General features: G+C 37.8%; 1 pseudogene; it reads left to right on the forward strand.

The window, feature by feature from the left end:
- The first annotated feature begins 286 nt into the window (after window positions 1-286).
- Window positions 287-1,416, forward strand: LOC100452582 (hsc70-interacting protein-like; annotated as a pseudogene).
- The last annotated feature ends 8,919 nt before the right edge of the window (window positions 1,417-10,335 follow it).

The raw sequence follows: 10,335 nt of genomic DNA on the forward strand, positions 1-10,335 counted from the left end.
AGGTTGGTATCACAATCAATAAATGTGATTCATCACATAAACAGAAGTAAAGACAAAAAACATGATTATCTCAATAGATGCAGAGAAGGCTTTTGATAAAATTCAAAATCCATGCTAAAATCCCTTAATAAACTGGATATTGAAAGAACATACCTCAAAATAATAAGAGCCATCTGAGTCTGTTCTGACTTGCAGCAGCCGCCCTCCTCTGCACAGTCATGCCAAGTCAGCGCCTGGGCCTGGAACCCAGCCACAGCCCCTCAGCTTCACCCACCGCCTCCTGACCATGGAACCCTGCAAAGCGAACGAGCTTTGGGCCTTTGTGAAAATGTGTAAGCAGGATCCGAGCATTCTGTACACCGAGGAAATGTGCTTCCTGAGGGTGTGGGTGGAGAGTATGGGGGGTAAAATACCACCTACTACTCAGAAAGCTAAATCAGAAGAAAATACCAAGGAAGAAAAACCTGATAGCAAGAAAGTGGAGGAAGACTTAAAGGCAGACAAACCATCAAGTGAGGAAAGTGATCTAGAAATTGATAATGAAGGTGTGATTGAACAAGACACTGATGCCCCTCAAGAAATGGGAGATGAAAATGCAGAGATAACAGAGGAGATGATGGATCAGGCAAATGATAAGAAACTGGCTGCTATTGAAGCCCTAAATGATGGTGAACTGCAGAAAGCCATTGACTTATTCACAGATGCGATCAAACTGAATCCTCACTTGGCCATTTTGTATGCGAAGAGGGCCAGTGTCTTTGTCAAATTACAGAAGCCAAATGCTGCCATCCGAGACTGTGACAGAGCCATTGAAATAAATCCTGATTCGGCTCAGCCTTACAAGTGGTGAGGGAAAGCACACAGGCTTCTAGGCCACTGGGAAGAAGCAGCCCATGATCTTGCCCTTGTCTGTAAATTGGATTATGATGAAGATGCTAGTGCAACACTGAAAGAAGTTCAACCTAGGGCACAGAAAATTGCAGAACATCAGAGAAAGTATGAGCAAAAATGTGAAGAGCAAGAGATCAAAGAAAGAATAGAAAGAGTTAAGAAGGCACAAGAAGAGCATGAGAGAGCCCAGAGGGAGGAAGAAGCCAGACAACAGTCAGGAGCTCAGTATGGCTCTTTTCCAGGTGGCTTTCCTGGGGGAATGCCTTGTAATTTTCCTGGAAGAATGCCTGTAATGGGAGGGGGTATGTCTGGAATGGCCGGAATGCCTGGACTCAATGAAATTCTTAGTGATCCAGAGGTTCTTGCAGCCATGCAGGATCCAGAAGTTACGGTGGCCTCCCAGGATGTGGCTCAGAACTCAGCAAATATGTCAAAATCCCAGAGCAACCCAAAGGTTATGAATCTTATCAGTAACTAGTCAGCCAAATTTGGAGGTCAAGCATAATGCCCTTCTGATGAATAAAGCCCTTGCTGAAGGAAAAGCAACCTAGATCACCTTATGGATGTCGCAATAACACAAACCAGTATACCTCTGACCTTCTCATCAAGAGAGCTGGGGTGCTTTGAAGATAATTCCTACCCCTCTCCCCCAAATGCAGCTGAAACATTTTACAGTGGTTTGCCATTAGGGTATTCATTCAGATAATGTTTTCCTACTAGGAATTACAAACTTCAAACATCTTTTAAACCTTAAAAATATTTAAAACAAATTTAAAGTGTCTGTTAATTCTTATATTTTTATTTACTAGCCATTTTGGATTTTTTTCTTTGAATTATTGGGCAGGGAAGATACGTATGTATGGAAGATTATTGCTCTAATTTGAGTGAAATAGAAGTGTATTAGTGCGAGGCAAACATAACTCATTTGAGGATAAAGTTTGTGTTGGATATGTGGTTCCTGAAGCATTTTGACTTGTCTTTTTAAACGCTTTACCTTTTTCTTTAAAGATTTATATCAATAAAACTAATTGGGACCACCACTATTTCAGTAGGACCTGGGTAGGGACTGGAAGTACTTGGCAGGGCAGCAATCTTGCTGTGTTTTATATAACATGCATACTTGTGCAGGTTGCCCTTACATCTTACACTGTGGTGAAGGGATGATTTTTTTTTGTAATCCTGCAGTAGAGTTGGAGTACTTAGTTCTGTTCTTGTCCAATATATCTAATAAATGTTTCATATTATTTCCACATAGGGGAAATAAGGGATTACTTTTCTTTTTATATGTCTTTGCTTAAAATTATCTTTCCTAGTCAAAAAAATGCCCAACTCTGTGTCTGCTTTCTGCTTGTTAAATTTTTCTCCCTTACATTTCTTGGGCTAAAGACAGGGTTTTTCCACCAGCATCATCACTGTTATCATCATTAACAGTACAATTTTAGAAGCATATTTAATGCTGAGTTTAATTTCATATGTAATACATATGGTAATTGTATTGTAATACCCACAACAACTGTAGTTTCTTACTTGGCCATGAGAATGCTTTTTTAAGTGTTAGACTTCCACTCTGGCAAAATCTTGTCATATCAAAAGACATTGGAAAGAGGGATTCCTTTCGGTGTTTGGTCTTCTACTTAGAAAACACCTAGTGCAGTTAGAGTTTATCTTGTAGTATTCATCTTTGTATTTTGAAGATAATAAGGTTTGAATTAAATTGATCTACACAGAGGGTAACCAATTTTTTTGATCCAGTGTGAATTATAAATGAGATAATTCAGTTATTCATTGTGGAATTCTTGAGACTATAAAAGGCTCATTGTCTTTGTATTCAGATCTTCCTTAAATAGTGTAACCATACCCCCACCTCTGCTTGCTTTCTTTCCCTCCAATGATAAAGAAAATGATAAATTAAAAAAAAAAAAGAGCCATCTATGACAAACCCTCGGCGAACATCATACTGAACGGGCAAAAGCTGGAAGCATTCCCCTTGAATACTTGCACAAGACAAGGATGCCCTCTCTCGCCACTCCTATTCAACATAGTATTGGAGTTCTGGGCAGAGCAATCAGGCAAGTGAAAGAAATAAAGGACATTCAAATAGGAAGAGAGGAAGTCAAACTATCCCTGTTTGCAGATGACATGATTCTATACCTAGAAAACCCCATTAACTCAGCCCAAAAACTTTTTGTTTGTTTGTTTTATTATTGTTTTGGTTTGGTTTTTTTGTTTTGTGGGATGGAGTCTCACTCTGTCACCCAGGCTGGAGCGCAATGGCGCAATCTGTGCTCACTGCAACCTCCACCTCCCGGGCTCAAGCAATTCTCCTGCCTCAGCCTCCTGAGTAGGTGGCATTACAGGCGCCCACCACCACGCCTGGCTAATTTTTGTATTTTTAGTAGAGATGGGGTTTCATCATGTTGGTCAGGGTGGTTTCAAACTCCTGACCTCAAATGATCTGCCCCCCTCAGCCTCCCAAAGTGCTGGGATAACAAGTGTGAGCCACTGTGCCTGGCCAGCCCAAAAGCTTCTTAAGCTTATAAACAACTTCAGCAAAGTCTCAAGTTATAAAATTAATTTGCAAAAATCACTAGCATTCCTATATACCAACAATAGTCAAGCTGAGTGCCAAATTGTGAACGAACTCCCATTTACAATTGCCACAAAAAGAATAAAATACCTAGGAATATAGTTAACCAGGCTGGTGAAAGATCTCTTTCATGAACTACAATGAAAAACATTGCTCAAAGAAATCAGAGATGACACAAATGGAAAAACATTCCATGCTCATAGACAAGAAGAATCAACATAGTTAAAATAGGCATACTGACCGAAGCAATTTATAGATTCAATGCTATTCCCATTGAACTACCATTGACATTTTTCACAGAACTAGAAAAAAACTATTTTAAAATTCATACAGAAGCAAAAAGAGCCTGAATAGCCAAGGCAATTACAAAAAGGACAAAGCTGGAGGCATTGCTCTATCTGACTTCAAAATATACTACAGGGCTACAGTAATCAAAACAGCATGGTACTGGTATAATAACAGACACATGATAGTACTGGTACATAACAGACCAATGGAACAGAATAGAGCACCCAGAAATAAGACTTCACACCTTCAACTATCTGATCTTCACCAAACCTGACAAAAACAAGCAATGGGGAAAGGATTCTCTATTCAGTAAATGGCATTGGGAGAACTGGCTAGCCATATGCAGAAGATTGAAAATGGACCCCTTCCTTACAACATATACAAAAATTAACTCAATATGGATCAAAGACTTAAACATAAAACCCAAAATTATAAAAATTCTGGAAGACAACCAAGGCAATACCATTCAGGACATAGGCATGGGCAAAAATTTCATGACAAAGACACCAAAAGCATTTTCAATAAAAACAAAAATGGACAAGTGGAATTTAATTAAAATGCTTCTGCACAGCAAAAGAAACTGTCAGCAGAGTAAACAGACAACCTACAAAATGGGAGAAAATTTTTACAAACTCTGCATCTGACAGAGGTCTAATATTCAGCATCTATAAGGAACTTAAATTTATAAGAAAAAAACTAACAGCCCCATAAAAATTGGGCAAAGGACATGAACAGACACTTTTCAAAAGAATTCGATATTTTAAAAATAGCTCAATAAATTTGTTAAAAACAAAACCAAAAGTATTCCTATTACACATGCACATATACATACATGATTACCTCATGAATAATTTTGATTATATATGCAAATACTTTTAATCTTAGTGCAAGCAAAATTTTAAATCTATATGAAATAGGACTTGATTATTAGATTTTTTCCTGCCTCAATGGCTCGCTAGCCATCTGGTATTAATGTTTCTTAAATTTTCAGTGCTCTTCCATGCAAACAAATATATAATTTTAAATCTTTTTTATTTTTATGGATTTCGGGGTACAAGTGAAGTTGTGTTGCATAGATACATTGTGTACTGGGCTTTTAGTATACCTAATCATAAAAAAAGAAAAAGATCATGTGTCTTTTGCAGCACCATGGTTGGAATGCAACGCCATTATCCTTAGTGAAATGACTCAGAAAGAGAAAGTAAAAATCTCATATTCTCACTTAAAAATGGGAGCTAAACAATGGGTACATACATACTTACGGAGTGGAATAATAGACATTGGAAACTCCAAAAGGTGGGACAGTAGGAGGTGGGTGAGGTGTGAAATATGCTATTTGGTTATAGCAGCGCAATCAAAGACAGTGATTCCAATGGAGACCAAGGCAGCTCCTTCTGAAGCTGATTATAGTCTCAGATTGTGTGCCCATTGCCCGAGGATGTCTGGTTTGTGAAAATATATTGGCCTACACACTTAAAATTTGTCAACTTTTATATCTATGTCTATATAAATACTTCTATGCAAAGTTTTATAAACAATATGGAAAAAAGATATAAATTAGTAGATATGTGTGTGACAATCCTCACTCAGCCTTGATTCACAGCCTTGAAATAATCAGTGCAGTCTTCCAGAAATGAGAAACCTGACTGCCGTTTAGGTCTAAGAAAAAAAATAAATGCAGTTTGAATTGCCTTTTTAAAATTTTTTAATTTTAATTTTTATTTATATATAGCCACATAAGCACTCAAGTAACTTCTAACATCAAGTCAAAAACCACTTTTGCTGAGCCACAGATAGAGAGCTACATAGACAGGTAGAATCAAACAACACACAAAATTGAGGTAAAAGTTAAGGCAGCATGGACTGGAGTATAGCCAGAAAAGTTCTCATGTCCCCACTTCTGGGTAAGAGGCATAATCAGCTGGAAAAAATGGTGGCCTGCAACAGTCTCATGTCCTGCCTAGATTTGGGAAGGCAGTTGTGACCTCAAACAAGGCAGTATCTGTAGAGAGTTTTGGGGTCTATTTAAATCTGTGCTTTCTTGGGCAGTTTGCATAATCCCCTTCAGAAGATGGAGGATGATATGAACAGATGCTTTCACTTTTTAATTTTACCATTTTCTGTACTACTAAACCAATCTAATTATGCTTGAAAATTTACAGGCAAACTTTCATGTTTCACTGATTCACAATTTATTTCCCCTGATAATGCTAATTTTATAAAAATTTCATCTTTAGCACTTGTGAAATTTTTGATGAATTAAAATTGGTGAATTGGTGAATATTACAAATTTGCACGCTTCTAACAAAGAAAATTTAGCATGATTAAGATATTTTCTTTTAATGCAAATCAAAACCACAATGAGATACCATCTCACAAAAGTCAGAATGTTGATTATTAAAAAGGCAAATAACAGATGCTGGTGAGGCTGCAGAGAAAAACGAATACTTATACATTGTTGGTGGGAATGCAAACTACTTCAGCCACTGTGGAAGGCAGTTTGGAGATTTCTCAAAGAACTAAAATAGAACTACCATTCAACCCAGCAATCCCACTACTGGGAATATACCCAAAGGAAAATAACTCACTTGATTAAAAGGACACATGCACCCGCATGCTCATTGCCATAGTATTCACAATGGCAAAGACATGGAATCAATCTACGTGCTCATCAACAGTGGATTGGATGAAGAAAATGTGGTACATATGCACCTTAGAATACTTGGCAGCCATAAAATAATTGAAATTGTGTCCTTCACAGCAACATGGATGCAGCTGGAGACAATTACCCTAAGCAACTTAATGCAAGAACAGAAAACCAAATACCACATGTTCTCACTTATAAATGGGAGCTAAACATTGAATACATATGAACATTAAGATGTGAACAATAGACAGTGGGGACTTCTAAACAAAAGAGGAAGGGAGAGGGGTATGCGCTGAAGAACCACCTGCTGGGTGCTATGCTTACAGCCTAGGTGACAGGATCATTGAGACCCCAAGCCTCAGTGTCATGCAATTCACTCATGCAACAAACCTGCACATGCGCCCTTTAATCTATAATAAAAGTTGAATAATTTTTAAAGATTTTAATATTCATCTGAGGAAAAACATTGACATAATTTAGCCTAACGTCTCTGCCGCCATATTGTAGGAATCAGAAAATCTGCCAGGCATTTTTGAACTTAATTTAAATGAGTTTTATGGCTTTGGGCAACTTTTTTCCTTCTGAGTTAGCATTCTCTAAATTGTTTTCCTCAAAATCAAGGGGAAAAATGATCCGTTTAAATAAACTGGAGAAATAGTATGTTAAATAAGATAAGGATAAAGATTCATTGCTAGAAAACTTCAGAATCTTTGGCATGCTAGTTTTGCAAAATGAACCTCTAGAATGTAACATTCCCAAAATTACTTAAACACAGATTCCATTTTTATATAATACATATCACCATTTAGGGTTTTCTTTGTGGGGAGTAGTTTAAAAACATTGTTTTAGTACAAAACTTAAGTTGATATATAAAGCTAATATAATAATTCTAAAACTATTTTCTAAGTATAATTAAAAGCCCAAGAAAACCAAATTTCATTGGCAGATGAATCGACTAGATGAGGAGTAAGAAGTGACTTTATGTTTATTTTGCCATTTCAACTGAATATTAACTTTTATACAATAGGGCAACCACATCTAAAAAATAATTATTTATCAGTGGCATCATTGCATCATGATAATCAATAACTAATTCTGAAAGAAATTACCAGTCGATCAACACTGAATTATTAATGAAGAAATTGACAAGGTACTTAATTGTATCAAGAGCTAAGGAAATTTGTCTACATTTCACATATATGATTAATAGATGGATTATCAAAGTTAATATAGCTGCATTGATCACCTGTTTCAAGTTTATTTTCTCAGATTATTTGTAATGAGATTAATTATCTCTACCTTTGTTTGCATTAAAGTAAACATTTCACATACACAGCAGTGTTTAGAGACCTTAAAGGAATATGCTTTAATGATGATGTCAATTTTTATAATCAACCATTTATCTTGAAGCTTTTATTAGTGCATTTTATTTTCTTTCAATAGATTCTTGCACTGAAGACTGTGATGGTAAGTATACTGCTGTTGTTAAATTCAATTATTGATGTTGATATTATTCCGTATGATTGCACAACAGATTATATAAGTTGTAATTAAAAATCGGCAGCCTGTAGGAGAAAAACCTAATATAGATGACGGGTTGATGGGTGCAGTAAACCACCATGGCGCTTGTATACCTATGTAACAAACCTGCACATTCTGCATATGTATCCCAGAACTTAAAATATATTAAAAAAAAAAAAAATCAGCAGCCTGCAGACCAAATCCATCTCCCATATGGGTTTTGTCTGCCTTTATCTTGCTCAATTGTTATTTCAAAGATAACTTTTAAAAAATCACATTCAAGGACAGGCGCTGTGGCTCACGCCTGTAATCCCAGCACTTTGAGCGGATCACGAGGTCAGGAGATAGAGACCATCTTGGCTAATACAGCGAAACACCATCTCTACTAAAAATATAAAAAATTAGCCAGGGGTGGTGGCACTCGCCTGTAGTCCCAGCTACCCGGGAGGTTGAGGCAGGAGAATCGCTTGAACCCGGGAGGCGGAGGTTGCAGTGAGCCAAGATGGCGCCACTGCACTCCAGCCCCGTGACACAGCGAGAATCTGTCTCAAAAAAACAAAAACAAACAAACAAAAACATTCGAATAACAGCAACAACAACACATCTGGTCACTTTGGGCATACCTCACTAATGGCAGAAGCCAACTGGAGCTGAGTAGAGGATTTCTCTTTAGGCAGAGAAATTGCTTTACAATTTGCATGTCTGTTCACACAATACACACCTATGCATTTTCATTGCTTCTGTTCACTCATTTACACGACCTTACAGGTCCCTCCAGATCTAAATTGTAACAGCTGGTATAAAGATAATTTGAACAATAACAACATGCAAAATATATGCTATACATCTGAAAATTAACCATACTATAGTAGAAATATCCCTGAAGGAGGCAATAGAATAATTTGACTTTAATCTCAGATTGCCCCTAATTTACTATCTAGTAATTGTCAAAACATTGCAGTTTCACTGACCTCAGAAGCCTCTTCTGTGAAATGAGAGTATTTGTGTCTTTTTGGTTTTAAGAAGTCCTTAAGCCTCTAATAAATGCTTTTAAAAATTAATAAATTAAGCCTCAATTTAGAGTGATTTTTTTTTTTTTTTTTTTTTTTTTTAAGACGGAGTCTCGCTCGGTCACACAGGCTGGAGTGCAGTGGCGCTATCTCGGCTCACTGCAAGCTCCATCTCCCGGGTTCACGCCATTCTCCTGCCTCAGCCTCCCGAGTAGCTGGGACTACAGGCGCCCACCACCATGCCCAGCTAATTTTTTGTATTTTTAGTAGAGACGGGGTTTCACCGTGTTAACCAGGATAGTCTCGATTTCCTGACCTCGTGATCCACCCGCCTCCACCTCCCAAAGTGCTGGGATTACAGGCGTGAGCTACTGCACCTGGCCATTTTAGAGTGATTTTTAAAACTTTAACAGATACATGCTACCTTCATTAGAAACTGTCAGCACATTAAAACAGTACTGCAGATGTTTACATACAGAGTAATTGTGCATTTACACTCCATGAGCAGGGTTAAATTATTGTATTAACCTCAATTTAGCGTGCTAAGAATAATTTAGTGAGGAAAAATTAAAGATGAGTGTTTCATGAAGGAATGGAATAGTTATCACTTTGGTTGCTTAAGTACCAAATATTGTTTATGGAGTCTGATTAGGGGTTATGGTCAGGGTTCTGCAATCCTCTGCAATATATATGGGAGTCCACAAGGGATAGAAGTGGCTTAGTCACCTTAATATCAGCGTACATACACAACACAGAGGCCACTCTTCTGTGAGATTCTCAGGCAGAAGAGCCACTTATATATGCATATGTATATATATGTATATACACTTATATACACATAAACTTGATGCAGGGCAGGTTCTTGGCTTCACCCAGATATTAATTGAAGAGCGAGCTGATGGTGGAAGAAAACAGCCTTATTGAGGTGGCAGCAGTCCTGCAGCTCTGTGACTGCTTCTCTGAAGCAGGGCTATCCCATTGGCAGTATGTGGAGAGTAGTGACTCAGGAGCAGTTCTGTAGTCACATTTATACCCACTTTTAATGGTATGCTAAGTAAGGGGCAGATTATTTAGAATGAGCTAGAAAATGGGCAGTAACTTCTGGGTATTACCTTGGCAAGGATTGGTAACTTCTTGCTTGTGCCAAGGCAATGGTAAGCTGTCATGGTGCTGTTGGGCATGTTTTAGGGAGAGGTGTCTTTGGTGCCTCTTCTAGGCTTTGACCAGTCTTCAATCTGGTCCAGAGTTGTGGCCTGCCTGCCTCCTACCTCAGACTTATCCATATTTATAGTATGTTTATAGATACATAGCTTTTCTCCTTACACCATCATAAAACCCACTCCCATTCCCCTTCTCCAGTGTGCATCCACTGTAATGCATCTGTTATTTGT

This window comes from Pongo abelii, chromosome 11 (assembly GCF_028885655.2).
Source record: "Pongo abelii isolate AG06213 chromosome 11, NHGRI_mPonAbe1-v2.0_pri, whole genome shotgun sequence".
Taxonomy (NCBI): domain Eukaryota; kingdom Metazoa; phylum Chordata; class Mammalia; order Primates; family Hominidae; genus Pongo; species Pongo abelii.